A 20,068-nucleotide genomic window follows, 5' to 3' on the forward strand; every position below is an offset into this window, starting at 1 on the left:
CTTTTCTTCTGGGAGAGGAGTGGACCTGCGGGAGGAACACAAACTGGGGAACAAATTAAATAAAGCCCGTAGATCATGGTCTACACCACTTACCTTCTGGGAGAGGAGTGGGCCTGCAGGAGGAACACAGATGGGGGAAACACTTAAAGAAAGCCGAGGACTGCGGCCTAACTCCACTTACCTTCCGGGAGAGAAGCAGAGAGGAGCGAGCCTGTGGGAGGTACGCAGCGGCGGATAAATAAATCTCAAGGATTGCGGCCTACAGCACTGACTTCCCCAGGGAGGAGGTGGGGGAGTCCAGTAGCACCCTGAGCTTGAAAAAAGTGGACAATGACATCAGAGGAAACCCGTAAGTTAGTTGGTTGGTGAATAACTGCTCTTAGGGTGCGTGTGTAAAGAGCTGGTGAGTATACTGTTATGAGGGAGAGTGTAAAGAGTAGAGATTAGAAAGATGTAAAAAAAAGCTAAAGTAGCTTAATTAGTTTCATTGTAATTAATAAAGAAACAGCAGTAGAGGAAAGTAAGAAGTTGTTGAATCTTCTGTTTTATTTGTAAGCCCCAACGGCAGGACAGACCTACCAGAGGTGGCAGTGCAGTGGTATACAGTCGGGTAGGAGTTACCCTGAGACGCCTCAACATCGACCTGGACCCCATGAAGTTCTCATGGCATCAAGTCAAACATGTCAAGGAAACCTGCTGATTGCCACCCGCTGTGCCCTCCACCATCTCCATTTCCTCTCTTCCCCCCCCCCCCCCTTGATGAATCAGTACACCTCCATATTGAACACCACTTGGAAGAAGCACTGAGGGTGGAAAGGGCACAGAATGTACTCTGGGTGGGGTACTTCAATGTCCATCGCCAAGAGTGGCTCGGTAACACCACTGCTGACCGAGCTGGCCAAGTCCTAAAGGATATAGCTGCTAGACTGGGTCTGCGGCAGTTGGTGAGGAAACTAACAAGAGGGAAAAACATACTTGACCTCGTCCTCACCAATCTACCTGTCACAGATGCATCTATCCATGACAGTATTGGAAGGAGTGACCACTGTACTGTTCTTGTGGAGACATATTCCCATCTTCACATTGAGGATATGCTCCATCGTGTTGTGTGGCACTACTACTGTGCTAGATGGCATATATTTTGAAATGATTTAGCACCTCAAAACTAGGCTTCCTTGAGGTGCCTATGGGCCATCAGTAGCAGAGTTCTATACAACCACAATCTGTAACCTCGTGGCCTGGCGTATACCCCACTCTACCATTAACATCAGGCTGGGGGTTCAATTCTGGTTCAATGAAGAGTGCAGCACCAGGCATACCTAAAAATGAGGAGTCAATCTGATGAAGCTACAACACAGGACACTTGCATGCCAAACAACAGAAGCAGCACGCAATAAACAGAGCTAAGCGACCCCACAACCAACAGATCAGATCTAAGCTCTGAAGTCTTGCCACACTTAGTCATGAACGATGATGAACAATTAAAGAGCTAAGTGCAGGAGGAGGCTCCACAAATATCCCCATCCTCAATGACGGGGGAGCCCAGCACATCAGTGCAAAAGATAAAGCTGAAGCATTCGCAGTAATCTTCAGCCAGAAGTGCAGAGTGGATGATCCATCTTGGCCTCCTCCAGAGGTCCCCAGCATCACAGATGCCAGTCTTCAGCCAATTCGATTCACTTGACGCGCTATCAAGAACAGGTGAAGGCACTAGATACTGCAAAGGCCCTGACAACATTCCGGAATAGGACTGAAGACTTGTGCTTTAGAAATAGCTATGCCCCTAGCCAAGGTAATCCAGTACAGCTACAACATTGGCATCTACCTGGCAATGTGGAAAATTGTCCAAGCGAATCCTGTCCACAAAAAGCAGAACAAATCCAACCCAGCTAATTACTGCCCCATCAGTCAACTGCTGATCATCAGAAAACTGATGGAAGGTGTCGCTGACAGCACTATCAAGTGGCACTTACTCAGAAAATAACCTGCTGACTGATGTCCAGTTTGGGTTCTGTCAGAGCCACTCAGCTCCTGACCTCATTACAGCCTTTGTCCAAACATGGACATAAGATTTGAACTTATGAGGTGAGAGTGACTGCTCTTGACATCAAGGCAGCATTTGACCAAGTATGGCATAATGAAGGCCTAGCAAAACTAGAGTTAATGGGAATAAGGGGGAAAACTCTCCACTAGTTCGAGTCATACCTAGCACATGGAAGATGTTTGTGGCTGTTGGTCAATCATCTCAGTCCCAGGACACTACTGCAGGAATCCTAGGCCCAACCATCTTCAGCTGTTTCATTAATCACCTTCCGTTCATCATAAGGTCAGAAGTGGGGATGTTTGTGATGATGTTCACCATTCGCAATGCCTCAGACACTGAAGCAGTCTGTGTCCAAAACCATTCGTTGACTTGGACTGATAAGTAGCAAGTAACATTCATGCCACATAAGAGCCAGGCAATGACCATCTCCAACAAGAGAGAACCCAACCATCTCCTCTTGACATTCAATGGCATCGCCATCACTAAGTCCCGCACTATCAACCTGGGGGTTACCATTCACCAGAAACTGAACCAGACTAGCCATATAAATACTGTGGCTACAAGAGCAGGTCATATGTTGGGAATTCTACGGCGAGTAACTCACTTACTAACTCCCCAAAGCCTGTCCACCATCTACAAGGCACAAGTCAGAAGTGTGATGGAATACTCTCCACTTGCCTGGTTGAGTGCAGTTCCAACAACACTCAAGAAGCTCAGTACCATCCAGACAAAGCAACCCTCTTGATTGGTACTCCATCCGCCACTTTAAACATTCACTCCCTCCAACACCGACACACAGTGGCAGCAGTGTGTACCATCCACAAGATGCACTGCAGGAACTCACCAAGGTGCCTTTGACAGCACCTTCCAAAGCCATGACCTTTACCACTTAGAAGGACAAGGGCAGTAGGTGCATGGGAACACCACCACCTGCAAGTTCCCCTCCAAGCCACACATCATCCTCACTTGGAACTATATAGCCGTTCCTTCACTGTCGCTGGGTCAAATTCCTGCAACTCCCTCCCTAACAGCACTGTGGGTGTACCTGCACTGCATGGACTGGAGTGGTTCAAGAAGGCAGCTCACTGCCACCTTCGCAAGCAATTAGGGATGGGCAATAAATGCTGGCCTAGCCAGTGATGCCCACCTCCCGTGAAAGAATAAAAAAGTAGTACGGTTTATCAGCATTAGTAGGGTTTAAATTAGTAAGTGGTTGGTGAGTAGAGTCATTAATTAAGAAAATAATTAATAAGTTAAGGAAAACACATTACCAGCCCTGCTATCCATAATGTGTTGCAGCTGCAGTAAGTGGACACAGTGTGATCCAAGGCAGCCACATCTGCAATAAGTGTCTACCACCCGAAGGACTTCAGCTCAGAGTCGATGAGCTGAAGACCGAGCTACGGACAGCGTAATGTACCAGGGAGGAGAAGTTACTTTGTTCCAGAAGGCGGTCACTTAGGCTAGGGTCTTCTGATTTGGTCTATGGCCAGGGACGGGGGTGGGGGGGGGGGGGGGGGGCGGCGTGACTGCGAGTCGAGCAGGTAAGGGGATTGAAAAGGTACAGGTGCAGAAGCCTACGACTTTGCAGTTGTCCAACACGTTTGAGATTCTTGCAGTTTGTATGGATGACAGGGGGTGCTGTAAATTGAATGACCAAAGTGACCATGGCACTGTGGTAAAAGAAACCATTCAAGTTGGGGTGGGGGGGGGAGGCGTGGGGGAGTTATAGGAATGTAGTCGTAGTAGGGGACAGCAGAGTGAGGGGGATAAACATAGTTCTCTGCAGCTGAGAGCGTGAGTCCAAATGGTTGTGTTGCCTGACTGGTGCCAGAACTCGGGCCATCTGGGGCTGTAGCAAAACCTGGAGAGGTGGTTGGAGGGCATTGGGGGAGGAGAAAAGTGGCTGTGGTTCACGTGGATACCAACAACTAGGACTAGGAGAGAGGTTCTGCTCCGGGATTATGAGCGGTTAGGGGATAAGTTTAAAAAGCAGAACCACAGAGATAATAATCTTTGGATTACTACCTGAGCCACAAGTAAATTGGCATCGGGTTAATAAGACTAGAGAGTTAATTTGTGGCTCAGAGATTGATATTAGAAAAATGGGTTTTGATTCATATGACACTGGCATCAGTACTGGGGAAAGTGGGAACTATATTGTTGGGACAGTCTTCACCTGAATCATGCTGGGAGTTGTGTTCTGGTGAGTTGTCTAATTAGGGCACTGGGAAGGGCTTAAACTAAATAGTGTGGGGAGGGATCGTGTGAGGGGAGATGTAGTAAATTAAAGGGAAATAGTACAGGGTAGCAATATGGGTAATAATGACCTCTTGATAACCCCAAGTGTGGCAGGAAGGGACAGAGTGTACAAACTTAAGAATGCACCAGTAGGTAAGGTCAGATTTTGCAAAAATGGAAAAGTTAGAGAATTGAAGGCTCAGTATCTGAATGCGCGCAACATTCGTAAGAAAACATATGAATTGTTAACACAAATTGAAATAAATATCTATGACCTGATAACCATTACAGAGACGTGGTTGCAAGGTGACCAAGGCTGGGACCTGAATATTCAAGGGTATTTGACATTTCGGAAGGACAAGAAGCTCGGAAACTGTGGTGGGATAGCTCTGTCAATTAAGGATGACATTGGTATAGTAGTGAGAGATGACCTTAGCTCAAAAATCAAGATGTAGAATCAGCTTGGGTAGAGATAAGAAATAGCAATGGTAAGAAGTCACTTGAAAGAGTAGTTTATAGGCCCCCTAACAGTAGCTATACTGTAGGAAGAAATGGGGGCTTGTAAGAAAGGTACTGCAATAATCATGGTGATTTTAATCTACATATAGATTGGCTGAATTAGACTGGCAAAGGTAGCCTGGAAGATGAGTTCATATGAGTATTTTCAGGACAGTTTCTTAGAGCAGTATGTTCCAGTGCCAAACAGGGAGCAGGCCATTCTTGACCTGGTAAAGTGCAATGAGACAAAATTAATGAATGACTTCATTGTAAAGGAGCCTCCAGGCAGAATTGATTATAACATGGTAGAATTTCACATTCAGTTAGAGTGTGTGAAGTGTGGGTTAAGCCTAGTGTTTTAAACTTAAATAGAGGGAATTACAAGGGTATGAAGATGGAGTTGGCCAAAGTGAATTGGAAATTATGTTAAAAGATAGGACAGTAGAAAAGCAGTGACAGACATTTAAGGAGATATTTCATAACTCTCAGCAAAGATATATTCCTGCAGGAGAAAAAGACTCTAGGAAAAGGATGCACCATACGTGGCTAACTAAGCAAGTTCAAGGATTGTATCAAATTCAAAGAAAAAGTGTACAATTCTGGTAGTTCAGAAGTAAGGACAGATTTTAAAAACCAGCAAAGAATGACTAAAAGAATAATAAGGCAGAAATTAGAGTATGAGAAAAAGCTAGCTAAAAATATTTTTAAAAATAGTTTCTACAATAATTTTAAAAAGAAAAGAGTAACTAAGGTGAGCATTGGTCCTCTAGAGAGTGAGCCTGGGGAATTAATTATAAGGAAATGACGGAAGCATTGTTTTGGTTTACACTGTACAAGACCCAAAAAATATCCCAAAGATACTTGGAAAACAAGAGTGAAAATGAAAGGAGAACTTAAAACAATCACAAAGACTGGGGAAAAGGTACTGGGAAAACTATTAGAGCTAAAGGCTGACAAATCTCCAGGACTTGATGGCTTGCATCCTAGGATTTTAGAAGAAGTGGCTGCAGAGATAGTAGATGCACTGGTTGTGACCTTCCAAAATTTCCTAGATACTGGAATGGTCCCATCAGATTGGAAAATAGCTAATGTAACTCCTCTATTCAAGAAAGGGGGGTGATGGAAAGCGGGAAGCTAGAGGCCAGTTTGCCTAATGTCTGATATAGGGAAAATGCTAAGAGTCCATTATTAAAAAGGACATTTAGAAAATCATAATACGATCAGGCAGAGTCAACATGGCTTCGTGAAAGGGAAATTGTTTTTGACTAATTTATTCTTTTTTTTTGAGGAAGTAACAGCAATGTGGGTAAAGGCGAACCTGTAGATGTGGTGTACTTAGTTTTCTAAAAGGCATTTGGTGAGGTGCCACATCAAAGGTTACTACACAAAATAAGATTTCACGGTGTATGGCATAGCATGCAAGCATGGATAGAGCTAACAGGAAGCAAAGAGTATAGATAAATGGGTCATTTTTGTTTTGGCAGGATGTGACTAGTGGAGTACCAAAGGGATCATTGCTGGGGCCTCAACTATGTACAATCTGCATCAATTACTTGGATGAAGGGACCAAATGTATGGTAACTAATTTGGTGATGACTCAAAGATAGGTAGAAAGATAGGTTGTCAAGAGAGCATAAAAAGTCTACAAAGGTCACGAAGATCACAGAATCACACAAGGTCACAGAATTGTTACTGCGCAGAAGGAGGCCATTCAGCCCATAGTGTCTGCACTGGCTCTCCGAATGAGCAGTTTGCCTATTGCCATTCTCCTGCCTTCTCCCTTAACCCTGCAGATTGTTTCTTTTCAAATAATCACCTAATTTCTTCTTGATTGAACTTGCCTCCACCATACCTTCAGGCAGTGCATTCCAGACCCTAATCACTTGCTGTGCAAAAAAAGTTTTTTCTCATACCACTTTTGCTTGTTTTGCTAATTACTTTAAATCTATGCCTTCTTATTCTCAATCTTTTCACGAGTGGAAACAGTTTCTCGCTATCTACTCTGCCCAGACCAATCATGATTTTGAATACTTCTATCAAGCCTCCCCTCAGTCACCTTTTCTCCAAGGAGACGAGTCCCAACTTCTCCAACCTTATGAAGTTCCTCATCCCTGGAACCATTCTCGTAAACCTCTTCTGCATTCTTTCCAAAGCCTTCACATCCTTCCTAAAATGCGGCGCCCAGAACTCAACGCAATACTCCAGCTGAGGCCTAATTAGCGTCTTATACAAGTTCAATATGGCTTCCTTGCTCTTGTACTATATGACCTTATTATTAAAGCTTAGATCATTAATCAATCAATTAGATAGATTAAGTGAGTGGGCAAAAATTTGACAGATGGAGTATAATTTGGGAAAATATGAACTTGTCCACTTCGGCAGGAAGAATAGAAAAGCATAATAATATTTAACTGGAGAGAGACTGCAGAACACTGCGGTCCAGAGAGATCTGGCTGTCCAGGTACATGAATCATAAAAACCTAGAATGCAGGCGAGCAAATGATTAGGAAGGCAAATGGAATGATGTCACTTATTGCAAGGAGAATAGGATATAAAAATTGGGAAGTTTTGCTACAGCTGGACGGGCCTAAGTGAGGCCACATCTGTGTACAGTTTTGGTCTCCTTACTCAAGAAAGGGTAAAATTACATCATAAGCGTTTCAGAGAACGGTCACTCGACTGATTCCTGGGATGAATGGGTTATCCCCATTGGAGTTTAGAAGAATGAAAGGTAATTTTATTGAAACAAAAAATATTCTGGTTTGGGGGAGGTGGCTTGACAGGGTGCATATTGGGAGGAAATTTCCACTCATGGGTGAGACTGGAACTAGAGGTGTTAACCACTTAAGACAGAGATGAGGAGAAATTTACTTCCTCAGAGAGCAGAAGGTGCTGGGTCATTGAATATTTTCAAGGCTGAGTTAGTTAGATTCTTGATGGGCAAAGGAGCCAGGTGTTATGGGGGGCAGAGGAGAAAGTGGACTTGAGGGCCACATTCAGATCAGTCTGATCTTATCAAATAGCGGAGTGGCTTCTCCTAATCCATAAGCTTGTATTTTCGTACATTTGACAAGAAACATTGTTCTTTGGATGCTTGTTGCACACCTCTTCAGTGGTTCATGATTTTTTTTTAATGATTGTTGAAACATTTATGGAGTGTAAATCCAAGGTGGATTTATTTAATAACTATATGGTTTAAAAAGACAAACAATTCAGTGCACGCATCTCTAGATTCCAATTGGGGCCAACGCCATTTGTATATAAAGATGGTCTTAATTGTGAAGTTTTGTAACCTAGGAGTTTTTTCCTATAAAAGTGAATGCATAGCTTTTCTTAAAAAGTCAGTAGTTTATTTACAAAATTTCTTGGTGAATGGTACGAACTAGATGCTGTCATGGCAAGGAAAAATTTACTCTGAAACGGCATTAGATGATTGTTTTCCTTAAATGTTCATTCATGGTTTCCACTTATTCTATAATTTTTTACACCTTCCAGAAAATTTTGGCTGATAAAGGAGTACTTTTTAAAAGTGGATGTTAAGCGAAGAGAAGGAACTTGCTTTCATCTTCTCAGGACAAGCGCTTCATAGCCAGTAAATCCATTTTGGCGTTAAGTCACCATTGAATTGTAGGCAAATGCAGCAGACAAGCTGCATGCACATGGTTTCACAAGCATGCATGAGATTAGTAACAAGCTCATTTGTTTGTGGTGGTATTGGTTGAGAGGTAAATGTCAGCCAAGACATTAGAAAATTCCTTGCTCACTCCTACCATTTGGGTACAGTACCATGGCACCCTTTGCAGTCACCTGAACAAGCAGGCATGGCCTCAGTTTAATGTCTCAGCAGAAAAATGGCATCTTGGACATGCAGCCCCACTCTCCTCGCCCCCCATCCCTATTAACTACATTGAAGTGTCAGATTAGTTTGTGTACAAGTTTTGGAATGCCACTTGAACGTAGGACTTTCTGACTCTATAGTGAAGTTCTACAGCTGTATCGGACTAGGAGCTTCTCGGCCTGCCTCCGACAAGCAAAGGGAAATCAGTCATTGAGTGGCATTGTCATATTAGTTCATTGTGCACAAAAAGCTTTTACTATAATCTGAAGCTTTTAGCTTCTAAGAATTTTTTTTAATACTGTTGTCAGGGCTTACAATTTTAATGCATTGAGATGTGATATGTTATCAGTGCTGTCATATCTTGCAATTTTAATGCTTTGAGCTACGATATACTTTTAATCTTGTCATATGTAAAATGCTTTGTTGTGGACTCTCTTTTTAAGTGATATTACAGCAATTTGTGATAACGACACACTGCCATGACAGTACAGCTGGAGTACATCCCATAGTGTTCAGTCTTCAGCCTATGGGTTTTTGTGAGTTTTCATTCAAACTAATTATTTTGCTAGCCTCCATTTTGGCAGTGTTTCAAATTATGACAGACCACACATGGCCTTGTTTAGCAGGTAAGTAAACTGCCTGTTGGCCTATTCGTTGGATCTTTTCAATAGAAACTGTAGCCAAGTTGCCATTATCTTAGGGAAATGGTAATGAAAAAATTGTTTTATTCTCGTGTACTACTTGGTAATTTGTGCATATTATTGGCTTCTTGCATGAATAGAAACAAGGAATGTTTTTGTCAGTTTAGGCATTTGGTTCATGTGGGAATATGGTTTTGATAAATTTTGCTATTTGTTGTTAGGTAGGACCATCAGGGAACAGAGAAATTACTCCCCTGTGCAATTTTTTTCCCTATTTTTCGATGCAACATGCAAAGCACCCCTTTTGAAGCCAACTAAAAGTGCAGTAACCTGGAGCAGTGTACGTGTTTTCCAACCAGCTCCTACAGCACAACAACTCTCCCTGTCAATTAAGATCAACAGTGAGATCGTGGAACATGTGGACTATTTTCCATATCTTGGGAATCTCCTCTCGACAAAGGTTGATGTAGACAATGAAATTTATCATCACCTCCAATGTGCCAGCTCAGCCTTTGGCCGATTGATGAAAAGAGCGTTTAAGGACTAGGATCACAAACCCAAAACATGGCTTACTGGGCAGCAGTGATCCTGTACATGCTTCAGGGACCTAGACAACCTATAGCAGGCCCCTGAAAGCACACAGGAAAACTACCACCACCGGTGCCTGCAAGATATTCCAAATTTGATGGTAAGAAAGGGGGTCCTACAGCAGCAACCTCTCCCAAGCCAACATTCCCAGCACCGCTCTGCTGGATGGGGCACATAGTTCAGACTCCCAAAGCAACTGTTATAATCGAAACTTGGTTTCAGCAGGAAATTCTCAGGAGGACAGTGGAAATGCTTTAAGGATGTCCCTCAAAGCATCAAAAGAGGTCAAACATCCCCGCTGACTCATGGGAGTCCCTGGCTTGTGACCGACCTAAATGGCAGAGGTTCATTTGGGAAGGCAACAAACACATGGAGAAACTTCATCAGGAACAGGCAGAGGTGAAGTTGGGGCATTGGAGAGAGCGTTCAAATGTCCAAACAACTCATTTATCCGACCCTCCAAGCACCACCTTCCCAGCATGTAGCAGAGCCTGTAGATTGCGCATTGGTCTTATCAGCCACCTCAGAACCCATCGTACAGGAGTGGAAACAAGACATCCTCGATCTAGAAGGACTACCTAAAATAAGACATGCTTTCAATAAAGGATGAATGTCTGGTTTTAACAGGGCAATGTGGTAAGTGAGTTGGTGCTGTTGTCCACCAAGCTTGCCTAGCGATACTCATCCTCAGACCCTTCCTCTCTTGCCCTGTCTCCCACAACCTTCCTTTCCTCCTGTTTGAAAGAGGATGCTGAATGAATAAGGGAGAATAAGGGAGAATGGCTATGATTTTACTCATTGCTTGGACTTCAGCCTCCACATAAAATAATTAGCCCCCAAGCTGTCTCTCTGTGCTCTTGACATGCCTGAAAGCTGCTGTAATGTTTACATAAAGACATTTCAAATGCTCTCACTCTTAGTCAGAGCCTTAATGCTACCTCTTTTGCTGGAAAACTATAACTGTGCTCTTCAGATGGGAAGATCATTTTGGTAAATTAATGCAAATTTTCTTTTTAAAAATGGGGAAAAATATTCTGACAAAGATGACCTAATATTCCTTGAAAAGCAAAAATATAGACAACTAATTGTTACAATTTTGTTGTAATGCATAATATTCATGAAGATGTGTTGGTTGATTAAGCCATCTATTTGGATATCTCTCTAATCAGCAAAACCATACAAACTAATGTTTAGCTTAATTTGATTTTGTTTAAGTTGCAAAATATTGAGAATCCATAGAAACAGTTCATATTAGATGACTCTATGGAAGTATTGTCCAATATTTTAGACCTGGTAATGAGACAGGATTAATAAATGATCTCATAGTAAAGGATCCTCTAGAAAAGAGTGACCATAACATAATAGAATTTCAATTCAGTTTGAGGGTGAGAAACCTGGGTCTGAAACTTAAACTCTAAGTTAACTTAAATAAAGGCAGTTACAAGGGTATGAAGACAGAGATGGCCAAAGTGGACTGGAAAAATAGGTTAAAAGGTAATATGGTAGAGCGGCAGTGGCAGACATTTAAGGAGATATTTCAATAACTCTCAACAAAAATATATTCCATTGAGAAAGAAAGACAATGAGACAGATGCACCATCCATGGCTAACTAAGGAAGTTAACGGTATGAAATTGAAAGAAAAATGTACAATTCTGCCAAAGATTAGTGGTAGGCCTGAAGATTGGGAACATTTTAGAAACCAGCAAAGGATGACTACAAAAAAAAAAGGGAGAAATTGGAGCATGAGCAAAAACCAGCAAAAAATATAAAAACAGACAGTAAAAGCTTCAAAAAGTATGTAAAAAGGAAAAAAAAAAGGTTTAGTGACAGTGAGCATGAAGGTACAGCAAGTAATTAGGAAGGCAAATGGAATGTTGGCCTTTATTGCAAGGGAGATAGAGTATAAAAGCAGGGAAGTCTTGCTACAACTGTACAGGGCATTGATGAGACTGCACCTGGAGTACTGTGTACAGTTTTGGCCTCCTTACTTAAGGACGGATATACTTGTATTCAAAGCAGTTCAAAGAAGGTTCACTAGGCTGATTCCTGGGTTGAAAGGGTAGTTTCATGAAGAAAGTTTGAGCAGGTTGGGCCAATATTCATTGGAGTTTAGAAGAATGAGAGGAGATATTGAAACATATAAGATTCTGAGAGGGCTTGACAGGGTAGATGGTGAGAGGATGTTTCTTGCATGGGGAAATCTAGAACTAGGAGCACAGTTTAAAAATAAGGTGTCTCTCATTTAAGATAGGTGAGGAGGAATTTCTTCTCCGAGTGTATTTAGCTTTTGGAATTCTCTTCCCCATAGAGCAGTGTAGGCTGGTTCATTGAGTATATTCAAGGCTGAATTAGACAGATTTTTGATTGGCAAAGGAATCGATGGTTATTGGAAACAAGCAGGAAAGTGGAGTTAAGGCCACAATCAGATCAGCCATGATCTTATTGAATGGCAGTGCAGACTGACTGGCCTACTCCTACTTCTTTGATCTTATTTTAGCCACATGTGGCTAATTGGAAATTCAGATGTACTTTTGATAGATTAAAATGAGCAGTACACAATTGTTGGGTATGTTATCTCAACGCCGATTCCCATGGCATATGCATGTGTAATTTCACCTTTTTGTACATATGTTAGGGGAGATGGTGGCATAATGGTAATGCCACCAGACTAGTAATCCAGAGGCCCAGGCTAATGCTCTGGGGACATGGGTTCAAATCCCACCACAGCAGCTGGTGAAATTTAAATTCAATTAATAAATCTGGAATTGAAAGTTAGTCTCAGTATGGTGACCATAAAACTAACATCAATTGTCATAAAGACCCATCTGGTTCACTAAAGCCCTTTAAGGAAGGAAATCTGTCATCCTTACCTGTCCTAGCCTAGATGTGACTCCAGACCTACAGCAATATGGTTGACCTCTGAAATGGTCCGGTAAGCCACCCAGTTCAAGGGTAAAGGATGGCACCAAATGTCAGGCTTGCCAGTGACACCCACATCCTATGAAAGTATATTAAAAAAGTTGGTAAAATGGTAAAGCAAAAGGCAGCGTACAAGTTCTTTTTGATATGTATCCTTCACTTTCCTGATTACTGCTTATTTATTGTCTGCTAAAATATTATATAATACGATTTGTAAATACTGGATTTGTGGCCAAGGAAACATCAGCAGCATTGCATCTAGTGAGGAGCTTGTTGTCTTGGTTAGCTTGAGCAATTGTAAATAATACCTCAGGATCAACAGAAGAAAGCATAGCCACCCAATAGCGAGCAACTCCAATAGAATACGTTATGGCAAAAATTAAGCACCATCCAACCATGTTCTGGATGGAGAGTAGGAGCACAGGGTCTGGCGCATTTAATTTTGCGAATCATCCTTCTCAGCAGTCACTTTGATGAAGTTAAAATACTGCTTTCAACTTGCGCACCACACAGGGGCCAAGCAATGACCATCTCCAACAATAGAGAATCTAACCATTCCCTCTTGACATTCAACGACATTACCACTTCAGAATCTCCCACCATAAACATCCTGGGGATCACCATTGAGCAGAAACTTAACTGGGCTAGTCCAATAAATACTCTGACTACAAGAGTGGGTCGGAGGCTTGGAATTTTGCGGCGAGTAACTCACCTCCTGACTCCCAAAGCCTATCCACCCTCTACAAGACCCAAGTCAGGAGTGTGATGGAATATTCTGCACTTGTCTGATGACTGTAGGAATAAATGGGTCTTTTTCTGAATGGCAGGCAGTGACTGGTGGGGTACCGCAGGGATCGGTGCTGGGACCCCAGTTATTCACAATATGTATTAATGATTTAGATGAGGGAATTAAATGTAATATCTCCAGATTTGCAGATGACACAAAGCTGGGTGGGAGGGTGAGCTGTGAGGAGGATGCAGAGATGCTTCAGTGTGATTTGGACAAACTGAGTGAGTGGGCAAATGCATGACAGATGCAGTATAATGTGCATAAATGTGAGGTTATCCATTTTGGTAGCAAAAACAGGAAGGCAGATTATTATCTGAATGGCTATAAATTGAGAGAGGGGAATGTGCAACAAAACCTTGGTGTCCTCGTTCACCAGTCGCTGAAGGTAAGCAAGCAGGTGCAGCAGGCGGTAAAGAAGGCAAATGGTATGTTGGCCTTCATAGCCAGAGGATTCGAGTACAGGAACAGGGATGTCTTGCTGCAATTGTACAGGGCCTTGGTGAGACCACACCTGGAATATTGTGTGCAGTTTTGGTCTCCTTATCTGAGGAAGGATGTTCTTGCTAAAGAGGGAGTGCAGCGAAGATTTACCCGACTAATTCCTGGGATGGCGGGACCGACATTTGAGGAGAGATTGAGTTGATTAGGATTATATTCGCTGGAGTTCAGAAGAATGAGGGGGGATTTCATAGAAACCTATAAAATTCTAACAGGACTAGAAAGGGTAGATGCAGGAAGGATGTTCCCGATGGCGGGGGAGTCCAGAACCAGGGTCACAGTCTGAGGATATGGGGTAGACCATTTAGGACCGAGATGAGGAGAAATTTCTTCACCCAGAGAGTGGTGAGCCTGTGGAATTTGTTACCACAGAAAGTAGTTGAGGCCAAAAGATTGTATGCTTTCAAGAAGAAGTTAGATATAGCTCTTGGGGTGAAAGGGATCAAAGGGTATGGGGAGAAAGTGGGAGCAGGCTATTGAGTTGGATGATCAGCCATGATCATAATGAATGGCGGAGCAGGCTCAAAGGGCCGAATGGCCTACTCCCCCTAGTTTCTATGTTTCTATGAATGCAGGTGCAACAACACTCAAGAAGCTTGACACCATCCAGGACAAAGCAGCCCATTTGATTGGCACCCCATTCACTCCCTCCGCCACTGACGCACAGTGGCAGCAGTGTGTACCAAATACAAGATGCACTTCAGCAACTTGCCAAGGTTCCTTCGACAGCACCTTTCAAACCCATGACCTCTACTACCTAGAAGGGTAATGGATGCATGATTCAAAATCCTGGAGCTCCCTCCCGAACAGCACTGTGGGTGTACCTACACCATGTGGACTGCAGCAGTTCAAGAAGGCGGCTCACCACCACCAACTCAAGGGTAATTAGGGCAACAAGTGTTAGCCTAGCAGGTGATGCTCATATCCCATGAAAGAATTTTTTTTAAAAATGGGCAAAATTCTAGAAGCCAGAATTGCAAAGTTTAGTGAAAGAGAAAGATTGCAAAGTTACCTATTGATGATGGTAGATATTGTGTAAATATAACCCATGAAATATCGCTACATGTAAGCCGGTGTTTGCTAAAATTAGTGGACGTGACTTGTTCTTGTAGCGATGTCTGTGGCTAGTCTATTGGACAACACAATCTTAGAAATTCCATCCAGAGCTATGACAAATATTTACTTTGTTTTTTTGTAAAAAAAGAATCATCGTCCTGCACTACATTTATTTTTACCAAGGGAACTGTGCACATTCATTAGGAATCAGCTACTCTTTGACTAATGCATTTGTGTTTTGCTTGTAACAGAAGATCATCGACAAAGCTGCTTTTCCTGTTTTGATTCTCCATGTAATACTTGTACTGTTTTTAACTTGTTATGCTTTGTCAATCAATATAATTGCTATGGTCTTTTCTAACTGACTCTATTGTACAGCTGTATGTAGCAGAAACATCAAGACAGTGGGATAAATACAACACGCTACCCTTTTAATACTGTATTAAACAGCTGTACTGTCCATAATAATAGCTGTTAAGTAAGATAATCGGATATGCATCTTAAGGAAACAAATCAAGCAGCAAATTCCTATTTGTGAAACCAAGCTGAATCTTTTTTTTAGTGTTTTGCCACCAACAGGCTTGCCATTTGTGATCTCCCTGGTTCCTCGACCAGACAGTGAGCCAGGATAAAATTTGCATTTCTTGCAGCAGAAGAGATCTAAAAAGAGAATAAGAGCGACAAAGTAAGAGAATGAGAATAGATTAATGGCTAAACATAAAAGGGAGTCTACTAAAACCTGTGAATAATAAAATAGTAGTCAAAGGAAAGATGGTGCCAGTAAGGGACCAATAATGAGAACTTCTTCCGGAGGCATTGGACATGGTTGAGGTACTAAATGAGCACTTTGCATCTGCCTTCACTAGAGAAGAGGACGCTTCAACTGTAGCAGTAGAAGAGGAGGTAGTAGCAACAATGGATAGGATAAAAATAGATATAGGGTATAAAAGGAGGCACCAACAACAACTTATATAACACCTTTAATGTAATGAAATGTCCCATGGTACTTAAAAGATTGGCAGTCCTCAAAGTAGAAAAGACAGTCTAGATGGGATGCATCCTAAGTTACTGAGGGAAGCAAGAGCGAAAAATGCGTAGGCTCTGACTGCAACCTCCCAATCCTTTGGATAATCTGTAGGAGTTACGGGGGCAGATATAAGAGAGCTATCCAACTAGTCCCTTCTAAATGTTACTATTGAATTTGGTGTGCATTTGAGATCAAACATCTCGCTGTGTAAAAGAAAAAAATCTTCATGTAATCTGTTTTCTTTTGTCTAATTACTTTAACTGTGTCCTCTTGATATCAATCAATCTTTCTCCTATCAGAAACAGTTTCACCTTAGTTGCTGTATCAAAATAATTCTCTAAATCTCTATCAAATCTCCCCTTAACCGTCTTTGTCCAGCTTCTCTAGTCACTCCACATAACTGAAGTCCCTTATCCATGATACCATTCGAGTAAATCTTTCCTGTACCCCTCTCCTTGGCTATGGGGAGTAGATGGAGGAGTGGCACTAGGTAAATTGCTCCTGCAGAGAGCCGGTGTAGACATTATGGGCTGAATGGCCGGCTTCTGTGCTGTAACAATTGATTCTGATTCCAAAAATCTCCCCTCAGGCTTTTCTCAATTTTCCATTCCTGGCAATATGCTCCTTGACCCTCCTTGTGACTTCCTCAAAAAATGTAGTCAAGCCTATCAGACGCGAACTTCCCTTAACAAATCCATACTGGCTGCCCTTGATTAATCCATGCTTCCCTAAATAATAAATTCTACATTGTCTCAGAATGTCGTTTCCAATAATTTTCCTACCACCAATGTTAAGCTAACTGGCCCTCTGATTAGTCTCCTTCCTAGCTCCCCGACATCAGCCTGCAGAACTCTGGTAGTCATATGGACCATAACCACTCTGGCTGTTCATCACCACACCGCCCAACAAAGAATGTTCTGCAGCTGGCCACTGATGTCTTTGACCCTGATACCAGGGAGGCAACACAACATCTTAGAATCATGATTACGGCTGCAGAAACACGTCTTCTCCCCATACTATTGAGTGTCCTACCACTATGTGCTTGCCCCCTGCACAGCTGAGCTACCCATGGTATGTGGACTTATTCCTGACTATATTACCAAAGGCACCATTGCCTTCACCTGTATTCATAACTGAATACCGGTTGGAGAGTGAGATACATACAAACATACGAATTAGGAGCAGGAGTAGGCCACTCACCCACTCGAGCCTGCCTCGCCATTCGATAAGATCATGGCTGATCTGATGTAACCTCAATTCCACATTCCCACCTACCCCCAATAATTTTTCACCCTCTTGTTAATCAAGAATCTATCTAGCTCTGCCTTAAAAATATTCAAAGACTCTGCTTCCACTGCCTTTTGAGGAAGAGAGTTCCAAAGACTCTCAGCCCTCTGAGAGAAATTTCTTCTCATCTCTGTCTTAAATGGGCAACCCCTTATTTTTAACCAGTGACCCCTAGTTCTGGATTCTCCCAGAGGAGGAAACATCCTTTTTACATCCACCTTGTGAAGATCCCTCAGGATCTTATATATTTCAATCAAGTAGCCTCTTACTCTTCTAAACTCCAGTGGATACAAGCCTAGCTTGTCTGACCTTTTCTCATAAGACAACCCACCCTTTCCAGGTATTAGTCTAGAAAACCTTCACAGAACTGCTTCTAATGTGTTTATATCCTTCCTTAAATAAGAAGACTAATACTGTACATAGTACTGGAAATGTGATCTCACCAATGCCCTGTATAACTGAAGCATGATCTCCCTACTTTTGTATTCAATTCCCATCTCAATAAATGATATTCTATTAGCTTTTCTAATTACCCGCTGTACCTGCATACTAACCTGCTCTAAAGGGACACCTGTGCTACCTGCCTAATCCTGATTGTCCGGTGTGATCCAATCATTCTCTGCCTGCACACCAAAAGCTGTGAGGTGATAACCTCCAGAAGCACGCTAGCTCTCAGCCTGACGAATGCATCGCAACGATGCCAGCTGCTTCTCAACCTTCAAGACCTGGAGCACGAGCACCTTCAGCCAACGACATTTCCTGCGCATGTGGTTGACCAGAACACAAGCATCCTGGAGTCCCCACATGGAACAGAATATGCATTCCATGGAACTGAAGTGCCCTGCCATTCCTCTATTCATTGGGCTACTAACTAACATAGCAGAAATAAACTTCAAGCTAAAATAGAAAGCACATAGCAACTGACCAATTAGCTCCTTCCCTGGTGCCAATGTCACTTTAGGTGTTTGTGGCTCTCTCCCTCACGATAGCACGCCTTTACCTATACTCAGATACTAAAATGCTAAATACACAAAAAGTGAATTATAGATACTCGAGTTATATAACTGCCTTAAAACCCTCGAGATCTGTTGCTGCTCCCTCGGAGTTGATTGTGATGTCACTCTGATGCCATTTTTTTGATTTCTCCGCTGCTGTTCCTTTTCAATCCCTGGTGCCTGGGGACCACGCTCTTTTTTTTTACAGCCTTCTCAACTTGTCCTGCTGACTTCAAAGACTTGTGTGCATGCACTTGCAGGATCTCTCTGTTCTTGCACCCTCTTGAAAATTGTACCATTTAGTTCATATTGCCTCCTTATTCTTCATACCAAAATGTATTGCTTCGCACTTGCTCCCTGAGACCTAAAACTTCAAAGACAATAAAAAACCCATTGAGCAATTGTGCTGATTGTTTTAGTTTTCAAGATTTGCCAATTAGGTAGTTATTAGCAAGAGGTTCAAATTGATGCAACAATTGATGCCTGTTTAGTTTAGCTTTCCAGATGTGTTGTTTGATGTCGCTGGTAAGCTGTGAAGCTCTAGTTGGTTAATCTTTGCAGAGCAGTGCATTGCAATGGGCCTCTGTGGTACAAAGTGTATGGGTCTCTGTGCTCAGACAAGGTAAGGATATTGCTAACTCTGTGGGGCTGCCAAAATGGCAGTTAATGTGGACAATAATTTCCTTGCCTCTGCAGGTCAAGTCATGAGCAGCTTCCAGCTTCAGCTTGTTTATCACTAAGCAGTAGCCTTTCAAGGTAACTGCAAAGGCAAGAAAAGCTGTTAGAAAGCTTTTAATATGGCTCTTGAAGCCTCTTTGGAGCAATCAAGAGCAATGATAAATGAGAATGCAGCCTGTTTATGCGGCCTGGAGACTGATAAGGAGATGACATGATTCAGTAGGTTTCATTCATCTGTAAGATCATGTAGTTATGTAAAAAAAAACATAAAAATTATTGTAATTTGTTTTTTGTTTGACCAGACTCTGTTGTCAATGGTTTCTCTGGGATGGTGCCTATAATTGACATGGTCATTGCTCTCCAGTCGTGTGCTGCACAGATAGAAGGATTTAATGAAACAGTTTAATGGGAGGAAGCCAAGTTTGCAGTGTATTGCTTGACTGTAGGACAGCATCCATTGATGATATACCAACTTCTTAAAAGCTTCTCTAGCCGAAGGTGTGGGGGTATTAAATGATCTTCTAAAGCAGTGGCAGGAAATGCCACCTCAAATTGGAGCTGCCCTCTGAGGGTAGGGACTAGGAGGTATAGATAACTTTGAACTTCCAGAGTTCATTTGTGGTTTCTGCACCTGAATGGGAAAAGGGTGTTTTTGGCGAACCCAAAAGCTACCAATAAATCTCACTGCTGTTAAAGGTTATTAAAATGGCTCTTTAGGTGTTGCTGCATGCATTCTGAAGTTTTGGAGTCCTGCAGTGTAGTCAGAAAGGAATGTGATCAGTGCTCTTGTGTGGCATGTAGGGCTTTATACTAGCTTACTGAGTATTGTAACACTCAAAAGGAAAAACTTTTTTCGTGCATCATATGGCTTTCTATCTCATGCTTGTGAAGAATCTAGAAACAATGAGGTTTCGTGTCAAAATCCTTGCAGCTTTAAGATCAAATTAAGGTTAGATGAAAAAGTAA

At 42.3% G+C, this 20,068-nt stretch overlaps 1 protein-coding gene across 4 annotated transcripts in view; it reads left to right on the top strand.

Moving 5' to 3' along the window:
- Positions 1-20,068, top strand: part of rngtt (RNA guanylyltransferase and 5'-phosphatase) — a 428,584-nt gene that overhangs the window by 273,999 nt on the left and 134,517 nt on the right. The gene's annotated exons all lie outside the window — the stretch shown is intronic.

This window comes from Cetorhinus maximus, chromosome 5 (genome assembly GCF_964194155.1).
Source record: "Cetorhinus maximus chromosome 5, sCetMax3.hap1.1, whole genome shotgun sequence".
NCBI classification, from domain to species: domain Eukaryota; kingdom Metazoa; phylum Chordata; class Chondrichthyes; order Lamniformes; family Cetorhinidae; genus Cetorhinus; species Cetorhinus maximus.